Genomic DNA, 6,096 nt, shown 5'->3' on the forward strand with positions numbered 1-6,096 from the left:
GAGTTAACATTGGAAGGATGTAGTAGATACCAATTGAAGGTACAAAGTAGTTCATTGATTATCCTAGCTTGACTCCAAAAAGCACATGGTGACAACACCTTCCTTGTGAGTGAGCCGAGCATCCAATGCATCTCCAATTGTTCCTAGAACAACAACACAAACAAAATGGTATCCAAACTCATTGGGACCAAAGAGTTAGAAACACCAACAATACATAGGACAAACTCCACATAAATATGTGCATATAGATATGGAAATGAAATTCATGCACATCTCATCCAATTTGCGACTTGGTGGAGTTTCCCCTATATATTGGGTCAAAGAGAGAAAGCATGCCACGGAAACTACATGAAGTTAATATGCATGCTCAAGACTTTCAAGAACCGATACCAAAATACAAGGAAATACCAAGTGAAAAGAATACCAACTGGAGAAATCATCAATTGGAAGATATCATTAAAAGATACATCAAGGAATGAGATATCCATTGAAACCCACAAAATGATATCAAACTCCCAAAAGAGATGATGGTTCCAAACAAACCAAGCTCTCTACAAAGTTTCATGATGGCACAAGTACCAAAAAGAAACGGCTTGCCGTCCACCAACACACACTTAAAATGGATCACAAGTTTAGTGTTTTATAGAAAATAGGATAGCTCCCCCACGAGTTGTGCATTATAGAGAATTTGCATTTGAATACAAAATGCACAAGGTAGGATCACCACGTTCACTATATCAAGGAAAACACTAGACAAGATCAAGAAAACAACAAGATCCTCAAGTGGCACGGAAGGCAATGGGAGTTGACACAAACTTGGCAAGAGATAAGGCAAATAAAAAGCAAACGCCAACGTGAAGATGATCAATAATTTCTACCACACATAAGTGAGTACCAATTGTCAAAATACAAGAAGTATTTGTAAATAATTCCCGGTGGTAGATAGCAAGGATATCCGACATCATCTTCACACCAAACACAAGCAAATTGCAACTTGTAGAGCTAACATGCCACGTAGGAACAAGATAATTTACAATATCAATTCTAGGTGACAATATCTCAAATGTACACATTTTCTAGGCTAGTAATATACATAGCATATTACTCCCCCATAATGTGATACCAATTAAAGAAAACTTAACAAGAGGCAAAAAGAGGATCCAACAAGAGATAATTAATGGACTATTTAGAATTTGAATTTCTCATGAGAAGACATACCACATAGTGACTAGATAAGCTTGCAATATCAATACTAGGTGGTATTCCTCATGTAAACACATTTATGGGACCGTGAGGTGCACAAAGCACATCACTCCCCCAAAATGGGATGTTCCATTAATCTCTCACAAGAGCCAACTAACATACAAACAAGATGCGCAAAGGCTCAACGCACTACACAGACGTACATGATGTGCGAACCAACACACACATACTTGATTACTCAAGATAAGCAAATTGGAGGCACAACATATACAACCACATGCAAGGAACAAAACCAAAACATGCAAAGGGGCAAGTAACTTTCGATGTAAACAATTTAAGTACAAGTTACCGGAAGGAGGCACATTGGATCTAGAATAGAAACTTGATAACCCAATTGACTTGGCTTGAGACAATAAGAATGATGAAGTCCCCTTAAATCTTCATAATGTAGCCAAGTCTCCAATGCCCTCCAACAACACCTATTGATCAAGTTTGAGCTAGTTGGTCCCCAACCAAGTTGGGTCCTAAGAGGTTAGTCACAATAGGCTTGGCTACCCAAATGGTTCTTTTCTTGACACCACTTTGAGCACCAACAAATTTGGCAAACACATGGCCAACATTATCCTTCCCAAGAGAATAGATATCATCAATAATAATTGGGTTGGATAAGTTACCACTAGTGCATGAAGAGGCGAGGTGACCTTTCTCACGACATAAGTAGCAACGTCTACTCTTCACTTTCTTCTCACTTGATTTCTCAACTTGAGAAGCATTAGCTTGAGGATTCTTGGGAAGAGGACTTTATTCAACTTGTGGTTGAGCATGAGATCGTACTTGTGGCCGCTTCCCTTGTTGCTTGTCACTAATGGCCTTCTTCTTCAATGGGCAAGATCTAACATGATGCCCTTCTACTTTGCACTTGAAGTAAACAATCTTGGCCGAATTCTTGACTTGTTCTTGGCCCTTCTTTTTGTTCATCTTGGACTTCTTCTTGTTGGAGTTGAATCCAAGTCCACCTTTGTCATTGGGGGCTTTTTGCACTCTCAAGATGTTGTTGAGTCTAAATTTCCCTTCATGACTCTTTTCCAAGTCTTTCTTCAAAGAAGTGACTTGGGCCTTGAGCTCTTTGATTTCCTCTACATGGTTAGTCTCAACACAAGCACTAGAGGAAGTATAAGCTTCATCGTTAGAGCAACAAGGCAAGGAAAGCAATTCATCACAAGATGTACCAACGTTATGCATGGATGAATCGCGGGGACTAGCACAAGGCAATATAGCATTTTGACTAAAAGTAGTGCTAGTGTCCACATGAGGCTCACTAGATGTTACCTTAGCAATCATGGCCTCATGAGCTATCTTTAGCACATTATGGGATACTAGAAGATCATCATGAGAGCTTGAGAGCTTTTCATGGCTTTCTTCCAATTTCCCATAATTGCTAGATAGCAACTCAAGTTGAGCCCGTAGCTCAACGTTCTCCTTTAAAATGGATGCTTCACAAGAAATAGAGTTAGTAGCACAAGCATCATCATTAACAACAAGAGGAGAAGGCAACTTGGCAAGCTCTTTTAAATAAGAAGCTTCAAGTTGAGCATGAGACTCGGTGAGTTTGATGAGCTCACCCTTGATGACCCTTGAGCCATTTTCGAGGTGCTCAAAATCCTCAAGGAGTCTAGCATGAGCAACTTCAAGCTTAGCATTTTTAGTTTCAAAAACATTGGCCACCTCAAGAGCTCTATCATGAGATTCCTTCACTCTAGATAACTCTAGAGCAAAAGTCTCCTCAAGAGATTCCTTGGTGGTTTGTTCAAGTTCAAGAGCTTGAGAGAGGTCCGCAATCTCATTAGCGTAATCACGCTCATGACCTTCCATTTTATCAATGGTGACCTCATGCTCCACAAGACGAGATTCCAACTCATCAATATATTTCTTGCCCTCAATAGCAATAGACATGATTTCCATGAAGTTGGAACGAGCAATTTTATTCTTAAGAAGAGCTTTAAAAATTATTTCCCCCTTAACTTTTAAGGAGGCAACTTCATCATAATCGACATCATCATCACTCTTGACATCATCAATATTATCACAAGATATATTGGGATTCAAAGTGGGAGATACCTTTGAAGCCTTGGCCATAAGGCAAAAAGCAATAGATGATGATGTGGGATCCCTTGAAGCACCATTCAAGACCACATCTTGTTCCATGGAGTGTTGGGTTTCCTCTACATTGTTAGCACAACAACTCGAGGAAATACATGCATTTTTATCATGCCAACAAGACATAGCAAGCATATCATCATGAGATTTAGTCAAGCAATTTGTACATGATATGCAAGGACTATCAACAAAAGCATGTGAAACATTTGGAGTGCTCGAAGTGCTAGAGTCCAAAGATGAAGCATCGCAACAAGAAAGTGATGAAGGATTATCAAAACTAAGCCCACTATCATCATTGCAATGAACACCACTACTCACCATGTCATTACCTTGTGGCAAACCACATGTAGGTGAAGTAGAAGAAGTTGAGAACACAACACGACCGGAGGTGGAGGGAGAACAATCATCCCCACAAAACTTGGACACGCCATATTTATCTTGAAGCTTTGTCCACAACTCATGAGCATCCCGGAAAGGCATGAGTTGAAATATAACTACATTGCTCAAAGCATCGAAAAGCATATTAGAAGCTTGAGTATTGAGATAAGAGTTTTTCTCATCCTCTAAAGATAATCTTTGGGGATTTTTTGGAGGAGAAAAACCCATATCTACAATTCTCTCTAAATTTGGGTCCATGACCCTAAAGAGATTAAGCATGCGAATTACCCAAACATCAAAATTTGTGCCATCGAAACTAAGTGCGTCACAGAATCCTAATCCCCTAGTCGACATCTTTACTCTCTAGGCGGTTAAGCCTAACAAAGAGAGACGAGGCTCTGATACCAATTGAAAGATCGTGGATGTCGCCTAGAGGGGGGGTGAATAGGCGCTTTAAAATAATTACGGTTGAGGCTTGAACAAATGCGGAATAAACCTAGCGGTTAATTTGTCAAGCACAAAACCTACAACAACTAGGCTCATCTATGTGCACCAACAACTTATGCTAAGCAAGAAAAACTACTTAGGTGATAGCAAGATATATGACAAGAAACAATATGGCTATCACAAAGTAAAGTGCATAAGTAAAGGGCTCGGGTAAGAGATAACCGAGGCACGCGGAGACGACGATGTATCCCGAAGTTCACACCCTTGCGGATGCTAATCTCCGTTTGGAGCGGTGTGGAGGCACAATGCTCCCCAAGAAGCCACTAGGGCCACCGTAATCTCCTCACGCCCTCGCACAATGCAAGATGCCGTGATTCCACTAAGGGACCCTTGAGGGCGGTCACCGAACCCGTACAAATGGCAACCCTTGGGGGCGGTCACCGAACCCGTACACTTTGGCAACCCTTGGGGGCGGTCACCGGAACCCGTCAAATTGCTCGGGGCGATCTCCACAACCTAATTGGAGACCCCGACGCTTGCCCGGAGCTTTACACCAAAATGATTGAGCTCCGAACACCACCAACCGTCTAGGGCGCCCAAGCACCCAAGAGGAACAAGCTCAAGGGTACAAACCACCCAAGAGTAATAAGCTTCTCAACTTGTAACTTCCACGTATCACCGTGCAGAACTCAAACCGATGCACCAAATGCAATGGCAAGGGCACACGGAGTGCCCAAGTCCTTCTCTCTCAAATCCCACCAAAGCAACTAATGCTAGGGAGGAAAATGAGAGGAAGAACAAGAAGGAGAACACCAAGAACTCCAAGATCTAGATCCAAGGGGTTCCCGTCACATAGAGAAGAAAGTGATTGGTGGAAATGTGGATCTAGATCTCCTCTCTCTTTTCCCTCAAAAACTAGCAAGAATCCATGGAGGGATTGAGAGTTAGCAAGCTCGAAGAAGGTCACCAATGGGGGAAGAACACGAGCTCAAAGGATAAGGTTTATTGGGGAAGAAGACCCCCTTTTATAGGTGGGGAAAAATCCAACCGTTATGGTCACAGCCCGCACCGAGCGGTACTACCGCTCCAAGGAGCGGTACTACCGCTAGGGCGGTAGTAGCCCTTTGAAACACAACAACGAGGAGGCAAAAAAGCCAGAAGAACCATCGGAGCGGTAGTACCGCTTGTCCTCACGGTACTACCGCTAGGGGTAGCGGTACTACTGCTAAGGGTAGCGGTACTACTGCTTGCGAGCGGTACTAAAAATTACATCCGTGCCTACCACCGCTGGACTTGTGACGAGTTTTTGGTCTCGAGCGGAAGTATCCATGGAAGTAGCCGTGGTAGTACTGCTCCAAGCGGTAGTACCGCTCCCAAGAGCGGTATTAAAAAATTACATCCGCTCCTGTCCGCGGTAGTACCGCTGCAGCCTTTTCAGAACACCAAAACTGACGCAACTTCTGCAAACAGACTCCGAATTCGACGAAAACAAGTTTGTTGGAAAGCTAGCGACAAGGGCTAACACAATCTTGATAGAAATACCAATAAGAAGCAAATGAGAAAAGGCCCAAATGAAAATTGTGAGAACCCTTCCTTGGATAAGACCGGTAAAACCTCCCACATCAAAAACATCATAGAAGACGCATGCAAACTCCGTTTTCGATGAACTCAAGCTTGTCATCAAGATGACCATAAGCTCTAAGACTCACAAAGAGAACCAAACAAGAACCAAGAAACATGATGCAAGGATGCAATGGTTTGAGCTCTCGACGAACGATACGATCAAGCTACTCACTTGAGAGCCCCCTTGATAGTACGACTATCGATCCTATAACCCGGTCTCCCAACTACCACCATGAGACCGGTAAAATAGAAAACCTATCAAGGGCAAACCTTTGCCTTGCACATGGT

The sequence above is a fragment of the Triticum aestivum genome, chromosome 2D (genome assembly GCF_018294505.1).
Source record: "Triticum aestivum cultivar Chinese Spring chromosome 2D, IWGSC CS RefSeq v2.1, whole genome shotgun sequence".
NCBI lineage: Eukaryota > Viridiplantae > Streptophyta > Magnoliopsida > Poales > Poaceae > Triticum > Triticum aestivum.